General features: G+C 36.6%; 1 non-coding gene across 1 annotated transcript; it reads right to left on the reverse strand.

Moving 5' to 3' along the window:
- Nucleotides 1-2817: 2817 nt before the first annotated feature.
- On the reverse strand, nt 2818-2889 carry TRNAC-ACA (transfer RNA cysteine (anticodon ACA)). Its single transcript has one exon. It is a non-coding gene; the product is annotated as a tRNA-Cys (tRNA).
- Nucleotides 2890-9009: the final 6120 nt, after the last annotated feature.

The following is a 9009-nucleotide window of genomic DNA, read 5'->3' on the forward strand; positions in this document are numbered from 1 at the left end:
AATAAATTTAAAAGCTCTATTTTTATTTCATCATAGCATTTATATTAAATGTCACAAATACATGGTTCTTATTTTCTATACACACACAAATACACACCCTTGTATAGTTTTATACATGTAATTAGCTATAGTTAGAAATATCTTGAAATTCTCATAAGTCTTTCCCTCAAAAGATCATTTGAATACCATATAATTTACCACAACTTCCAACCTCACACTTCCCTGGACTTCCATCTCATATTTTCACTTGCTTTAGCATTCACAGGCCCAAAGCTTCATAAAGCTTCAAATACTATTAAAACTAATTTTCAGAAATGACATCACAAAGATGGGGGCAAAGGAGACCCAACCTCTGCCTCTCCACAAAGATGAGCAATTAGACAGCTTGTTTTTGTTTAGTCTCTAAGTTGTATCCAACTCTTTTGCAACCCCATGGACTGTAGCCAGCCAGGTTTCTCTTTCCATGGGATTTCCCAGGCAAGAATACTGGGGTGGGTTGCCATTTGCTTCTCCAAATGATCTTACCAACCCAGGGAACAAACCTGCCTGTGTTGACAGATGGATTCTTTATTGTTGAGTCACCAGGAAAGCCCAATTAGACAGCTATCCACATACAAAAACAGTTCTAGTAAAGCTCTGGAGTCCACTTAAGAAAATTCAGCAACACAGTAGAACAACAACAACAAAAATTAGAATAAATGCACAAAAAGAGAAGGAAGACACTTTAGTTTTGCCTTCATCATCCGTTCCCTCAAGTATTCTTCAGCACCAAGCCAGAACACCCCAGGAAGAAAGACTTTCCCTACTAAGAAAGGAAGAGTGGGTTAAGTGACCAGCTTCCTCAGCCTTTTGGGGCACCATACAAAATGCCCACTTTGATTTCCGCCACTGAGACCAGCAAGGCTGAGACCCATAGAGATAACTAGGAACAAAAGAAAAATAAAGCAAGGATATCAGTAGCAACCACCCACTGGGAGTGCTCACAGTTCACAGTGACTTGCTTTATAGATAAACTCAGCCAGCAGCTTTTGCCACTGAAGAAAGAACAAATGGCCATCAGAGCTGCCATGGATCCCCTGTAGGTTTCACCAGCTTTCATGCCACAGGGACTCACACTGGCTGGCATTGCCTGCCTGAATGTCTTCCTCCTCCCTCCCCATCCCTTCTCCATTCCCTGCAAGAGCCCAGAAACTACACCAGAAGATAGCCCAGGCCTCTACAGCTATGTCAGTGAAAGACACCAGCCTAGACTACTGCAGCTGAACCCCATCACCAAACATGTGCTCAGGCCTAGTTACTCTGGCCAATATCCCTGATGAATACAGATACAAAAATCCCCAACAAAATACTAGCAATACAAATTCAACCGCATGTTTATAATGTTCAAAATTATGATCATGTGGGATTTATTTCTGAGATGCAAGCAAAGATGGTTCAACATACACAAATCAATAAATGTGATACATCATGCCACACAATAGAAGCAAAGACAAAAATTGTATAATCATGTGAACATGCAAACAAAGCATTTGACAAAATTCAACATCTTATCATGATAAAAGCTCTCAACAAAGTAGGTATGAAAGGAATATACCTCAACATAAGAAAGGAAAAAAAGGACAAACTCACAGCTAACATCATGCTCAATGGTGAAAGGCTGAAAGCATTCCCTCTGATACCAGGAATAAGACATTTAAAGCCCATTTTCATCACTTTTATTCAACATAGTATTGGAAGTCTTAGCTAGAGCAATAAAAGGCATACAAATTGAAAAAGAAGTAAAATTGTCTATATTTGCAAATAACATAATCTTATAGAAAATCTTAAAGACTTCTCCTAAAACTATTAGAAATAATAAATAAATTAGGTAAAGTGCAGGATACAAGATTAATATACAGGGAAGTTCCCTGGTGGCCCAGTGGTTAGGAATCCACCTTCCAATGCAGGGGACACAGGTTTGATCCCTGGTTGGGGAACTAAGATCCCATGTGCTGCAGGACAACTAAGCCCACACGCTGCATTTAAGTGGACTAAAATGCCCATATTACCCAAAGCCATCTATAGATGCAATGCAATCCTTATAAAAATTCCAATGGCATTTTTATACAGAAAGAGAACAATCCCAAAATTCATATGGAACCACAAAAGACCCCAAATATCCAAAACAATTTGTAGAAATAACAAAGCTGTAGGCATCATACTTCCTAATTTTGATCTACACTACAAAGCTATATCAATCAAAATAGTATGGCATTGGCGTAAAAGTCAACACCAATGTGGCGTTAGTGGTAGAGAATCTGCCTGCCAATGAGGGAGATGCAAGAGATGCAGGTTCAATCCCTGGGTTGGGAAGATCCCTTAGAGAAGGAAATGTCAACCCATTCCAGTATTCTTTCATGGAGAATCTCATGAACAAAGGAGCTTGGGGTCCATGGGGTTACAAATAGTTGGACAAGACTGAGCACACACATGCACACTGGCTTAAAAACAGACACGTAGGTCAAAGGAACAAAGATAAGAACCCAGAAATAAAACTTTGATTTATATGGCCAACTAATATTTGACAAGGGAGCCAAAACTCAATACAAAAAGGACAGTCTCTTAAATAAATCATGTTGGGAAAATTGGATAACCACATGCACAAGAATAAAATTAGACCCCTTTCTTACATACCTCACAAAAAGCTGAAAGTGAAGTGGCTCAGTCATGTCTGACTCTTTGTGACCCCATGGGCTGTAGTCTACCAGGCTCCTCCATCCATGGGATTTTCCACGCAAGAATACTGGAGTGGGTTGCCATTTCCTTCTCCAGGAGATCTTCCCAACCCAGGGATTGAACCTGGGTCTCCCGCATTGTAGGCAGACGCTTTACCATCTGAGCCACCAGGGAAGTCACAAAAAGTTGGAAATGTACTAAATATTTAAACATAAAAATTGAAACTGTAACAGCCCTAGAGGAAAACATAGGAACAAATCTGCTGACATTGGTCTTGGCAAAAGCTTTTTTGGATATGACACCAAAAGCACAAGCAACAAAGGCAAAAATTAGTAAGTGGGACTATACCACCCTAAAAAGCTTCTGCATAACAAAAGAAATGATTAACAAAATGAAAATGCAACATAAGATATGGGAGAAAATATTTACAAATCACATATCTGATAAGAAGCTAATATAAAAATATGAACTCATACAACTCAATAGAAAAAAAAAACTAGGCAGAGGAATTGAACGACATTTTTAAAAGACAAACTGACAAATGGTATATGTTCACTACAGTATTACTTACAATATCTGAGATATGGAAAAAACCTAAGTGCTCATCACTGGAAAAACTGATAAAGAAGTCGTGGTCTGTATGTACAATGGAATATAATTCAGCCATGTAAAAGAAGGAAATCCTGCCATATGTAACAACATGGATGGAACTTGAAGGCATTATGCTGAGTGAAATAAGCCAGACAGAGAAAGATAAGCACCATATGATATCATTTATAAGTGGAATCTAAAGAAGTTGAAACCACAGAAACAATGAGTAGAATGATGTTTACCAGAGGTTAGAAATGGGGGAAATGGTGAGATGTTACTCAAAAGTGATAAGAAGAATAATGTGCAGCATGTTGATTATTATAATAATACTATATTATATACTAGAGAATTGTCAAATGAGTATCTTTAGTGTTCTCACTACAAAAAATAAACAATAATTACATGAGATGATTGCAATGTTTGCTAACACTATGGTGGGAATAATTTTGCAATATATATCAAGTCAGCACATAGTACTTAATCTTACAGAATGTTATATATCTCAATAGAGCTATCAAAAACTAGCAGTTCTACTTACCCAAATCACTTAATACACCTCAAATAACTGTCATCTACACACACTCACCCAAAAAATGTTTTCATAAAAATAGCAATCCTTACTCCTGGGCAGACGCCCAGAGAAAACCATAATTCAAAAGGATACATGCATCCCAATGTTCATTGCAGCACTATTTACAATAGGTAGACATGGAAGCAGCCTAAATGTCTATCAACAGAAGAATAAAGAAGATGTGGTACATATATACAATGGAATATTACTCAGCCATAAAAAGCAAAATAATGCCATGTGTAGCAAGATGGGTGAGCCTAGAGATTGTCATACTGAGTGAAGTAAGTCAGGCACAGAAAAACAAATGTCATATGCTGTTAACTTATATATGGAATCTTAGGGGGAAAAAAGGGTACCAATGAACTTATTGACAAAGCAGAAGTAGAGTCACAGATATAGAAAATAAACTTATGGTTACCAGGGGATGAGGTGGGGAGCAATTGAGTGGGAAGAAGACTGGGATCGACATTTATACAGTACTATAAATAAAACATAACTAATAAGGACCTACTGAACAGTACTACTCAATACTCTCTAATGCCCTGTATGAGAAAGGAACCTGAAAAGACTGGATATATGTATTTGTACAACTGACCCTGCTGAACACATGAAGATAACACAACATTGTAAATCAACTATACTCCAGTAACTTTTTTAAAGAAAACCTCACACATATCTTTGTATTAATTTGCCAGAGCTACCATCACAAAGTTACATAAAATAACTGGCTTAAACCACAGAAATTTATTTTCTTGCTTTTTGGGGAAATTTATTTTCTCACAATTCAGAGGCCGGAAGTTGATAATTAATCTCGGCATTTGGAGTAGTTTACAATGTGTCATGCATCCACTTATTAAAATGGTTTGGTTAACTTTTCAACTGGCATGAGAATGGCCTTAAGACTTGTTTAGTAAGTACTAGTAACATAAATTTTATTTTCATGAATCGCTATAGCTTATCATGACTTTGTCCACATCAGTGGCTGTTTATTGGCAGGAAAATGACTGTCCTAATGCAGCATTAGGCTCTGCAGGAAGCAGACACAGCTAATGGCAATATAACATTATAGGAAGAGATACAGTATAATCTAAAAACTTCTAAAATTTTTCATGTATGGATTTTTTTTTTTTTTTTGTCTATATTTTACTACATTTCTCAACAAGTTCTGCAAGGTAAAAGACCAACACTTCAAAAAGCTGAGTGCTCTAATTCTAGAAAATACTAGATTTATATCATTCGATTTCTCGCTTCAGTTACAACACAACCAGTTTCAGCTCCAACATTAAAGAGCTTTGAAGTTGCCATTCTCATCTTTACAATGAGAAAAAGAGCTCAACAAACTGAAAACTGATGACTTTCCTTGGGCCCATCAGAGAAGAGAAGTTGTAAGGCCAACCACCAACAATGAAATCTGCAGAGACACGCAAGATGAATAAAGAATGTCAGCCAAGATCTCCTGAACCAGAGTAGAAGCTGCTAAAGCTATCAACCGGTAGGAACACTGATTGGTAGTTTAGACAAAACTGTGGAAGCTGCCTGGGGACTAGCGTGAAAACGACAAAAACCCGAAGTCCACAGTCTTGGGGTACCCTCACACTTACGTGGGGTTTGTCTCCAGGAACTCCACCAGATTCCTAGAGTGAAGGGCCAAGAAAGAGCCCCTTCCACTTCTGGCAACAGTGGAGAAAAGCAGCCATAATCAAATACACCAAAGGGATTCTCCAGGGGAAAAAATCTACTGTATTAACTAGTGTTAATTATTATTAATTAGTAACAATTATTAACTACTATATTTACTGTCTTTTTTTTTTTTCCTGTATTCTAATGGTTTGACAGCTTGAGCCCTTGCTGACCCCTTGTTGATTTCAAATGCAAATGCAGAGACCACACACCATCTATCTCCTTTGTCAGGATCTCACATATTTGGGCAGCGGTATCCACTTACCCTCATCACCTCAAAGCTAGGTAAGAGACAACTACGACCACCCCTATGTCCCTAGTCAATATTGAACATATTCAAGCTCGTCAATACTAAGATTGTTTACCCTGCTTCATCCACTCCTTTCCATGGAAACCATAATAAAAGCTCTTACCCACCATTCTTCCTTCTTTCTGCTTTATGACGACACTAGTACTTCCCCATATGTACCCCTCACCCCCATGATATGGCATGTCCCTTCTTCTTGGGAACTGTGAGTAATAAACTATCTTTTCAATGGCAATCATATCCAGGTACGTTGGTCTAACTATATTGCAATTTTTAATTAATATGCTATATTTTAAAACAACTCTGTTGTAAGGGAAAGATATGACTAGGGCCTCCTCACTCTTCCAATTACTTATTACCCAACTCCAGTTCTCAGTAACCTTCCTGTCTCACATAAGCAGTGGGTGAGTGAAGAGACATGAGCCAAGACACATGTGTGAAGGTCATGGCCCTAGAACACAGGTCAACTAAAAGACTGAGATTTAGTCATTAAATAATAGAATACTTTCCCTCCCCAGCAATTTACCACCATGTCAATGGGACTCTTATGTAATAACAGTGGATTACAGCTAAAGAGTTACAAGGGAGAAATTCTATTTAAAGAGGAGTTCTTAGAGGAGTGCAAAGAAAACAAGAGGGACAAAATCAAGGACATTAGAGGAATTTGAATCCTTTCACACTTTCAGCTACAGCAAACATTAAGCATACCCAAACTTCTAGTGAGTTTAACATAAAACCTTGCATTGAAAGCTGACATACATGAGTTCTTACTACCCAAGATGTCATATCTAACTTTCAACAAAAAATCACAAGGCCTGCTAAAAAGTAAGAAATAAATATACAGTCTAAAAGGACAAAGGAAATGTCAGAACCAGACCCGTATATGACACAGATTTTGGAATTTCACAGAGGGAATTTATAATAATTACAATTAACATGTTAAGGGATCTAAAGAAAAAAAGTAGACAATATTCAAAACAGATGAGTAATGTAAGGTGAGAAAGGGAAAAACTATGAAAAATCAAAAGAAAGTGTTTAAAAATCAAGAACAGTGTAAAAAAATGAAAAATATTTTTGATGAGCTCATGAGCAGCCTGGACACAGCAGACATGAGAATCAGTGAGCTTGAAGATACAACAATGGAAACTTCTAAAACTGAAAGATACAGAGGAAAAAAGAATGAAAAATAAATGGTACAATTTCAAAAGGAATAACATAAACATAATGGGAACACCAGAATAAAGAGAAAAAGAAACAGAAGAATATTTGAAGTAATAAGGACTGAGAACATTACAAAACTAATAATAGACACCCAAGTACAACACCAGGAATCTCAGAAAAAACTAAGCCTAATAAAAACAAGCCCAAAATATTAAAATTACAGGAAATCAAAGACAAAGAGGAACATTTTGAAAGAAACCAGAGAATAAAAAACTTTAGCTACAGAGGAGTAAGGGTAAGAGTTACACTGGACTTCTCTCCAGAAACCTTGCAAGTGAGAAGAGAATCAAGTAAAATATTCAAACTATTGAAAGCAAAAACAAAAAACTTCCAACAATCTAGAATTTTATTTCCAGTGGCTTTGTATTCAAAAGTGAAGAAGAAATTGTTTCTCAGATAAACACAAGTTGAGTGATTTCATTGCCAGAAGACCTGTCCTGTAAGAGATGTTAAAAGAAGTTCTTCAGAGAGAAGGAAAATCATATAATTCCAAAACTTATATTTACACAGGAAGTGTCAGAAAAGGAATAAATGAAGGTAAAATCTTTTTTCTTATTTTTGATTGTGAGCATGTCTATTTATAATAATAACAGTAATAAGGTGTACAGAGATTTTTGCATATGAATAAGTGAAGTAAATGGCAACAGTGTAATAAAGCATGGGAGGTGTGAAGTACCTGTATAATCTTTGAACTGGTATAGTATTACTGGAAGGTAGTCTTGTATTCGTTATCAGTGAATATTGCAAAGTCTGGGGAATCCTTTAAAAAATGTTGAAAAGAAATGGTCATAGTTAGTTGAGTCTGTTATAACAAAATATCACTAAGTGGCCACAGTCCTATTGGGATAGGGCCCCACTCTGACAACTCATTTAACTTTAGTTACCTCTAAAAGATCCTATCTCTAGATACAATCACATTGAGGGGGAAACACAATTCAGTACACAGCAGAAGTATAAGTTATATGCTTAGAGGAGATAAAATGAATTCACATTAAAATTCTCCACTAAACCAGGGAAAATGAAAGAAAAGGGAAGATTAACAAAAAAGAAGCAAGTACAATGAATAGAAGAGAGTTATGAACACAGTAGACATTAATTCAGTTAGATCAATAATCATTATAAATGTGAATGGTATAGATACATCACTTAATGATTGTTATAGTGAACATTTAATGATGAAAAGGAATTCACACTAAAATCTGGTATATTTCTAAATGCTTGGGTTTTGTTTATGCTGATTTTTAATCTTCAGATTTGCTTTCTTAGATAATCAGGCTGGACATGTCAGTCTTTGGTGATAGTAGTGTCTTAGAATTCATGTAGTTGACTATATATTGCTATGATTCACTCTAGAGCTTTCCTGAAGCAAAGCTGAAGTGCCCACTGATGGACTCAAGAAAATCCAAAAAAGTGGTTGGAGTTAAGCATCATAAGGGCAAAGTAGGCTAGACTGTCCTGATAGATTGCTGCTCTTTGCTGAGGGAAGAGTCTGGAGGAAGAATCTGAAGACTTAGGCTTCTGCCTTCTCTTCTTTTTGGGGACCTACTTCGTCTCATTGTGAAAAAGGTGTATTCTGAGCTCTTCCATAATGTGAGCTTTATCTGTTGAGGCCAGTTACTGTACTGTCTAACTGCCTCGACATAGTGTCAGTAAGTCTGCCTAATTATAGATTGTATATTAGCAAGCCCCAACCACACCTTCAATATTAAACTGTAATAATGTTAACATTGGGTTCTTATATGAATACTGTGACTCCCAGATCGTTCCAGTGAATGGAATTGTCATTTACTAACCCCCTACACTCTAATTATGAAAGGTTTTATCCTTTTCTGATGATTCTAGAGTAATAATTTTATCTTATTAATAAGTATTAATAAGTTATTAATGGTTGCCCTAAGTAATAGAAAATCCATCTCAGTGGTTT

This window comes from Dama dama, chromosome 29 (genome assembly GCF_033118175.1).
Source record: "Dama dama isolate Ldn47 chromosome 29, ASM3311817v1, whole genome shotgun sequence".
Taxonomy (NCBI): domain Eukaryota; kingdom Metazoa; phylum Chordata; class Mammalia; order Artiodactyla; family Cervidae; genus Dama; species Dama dama.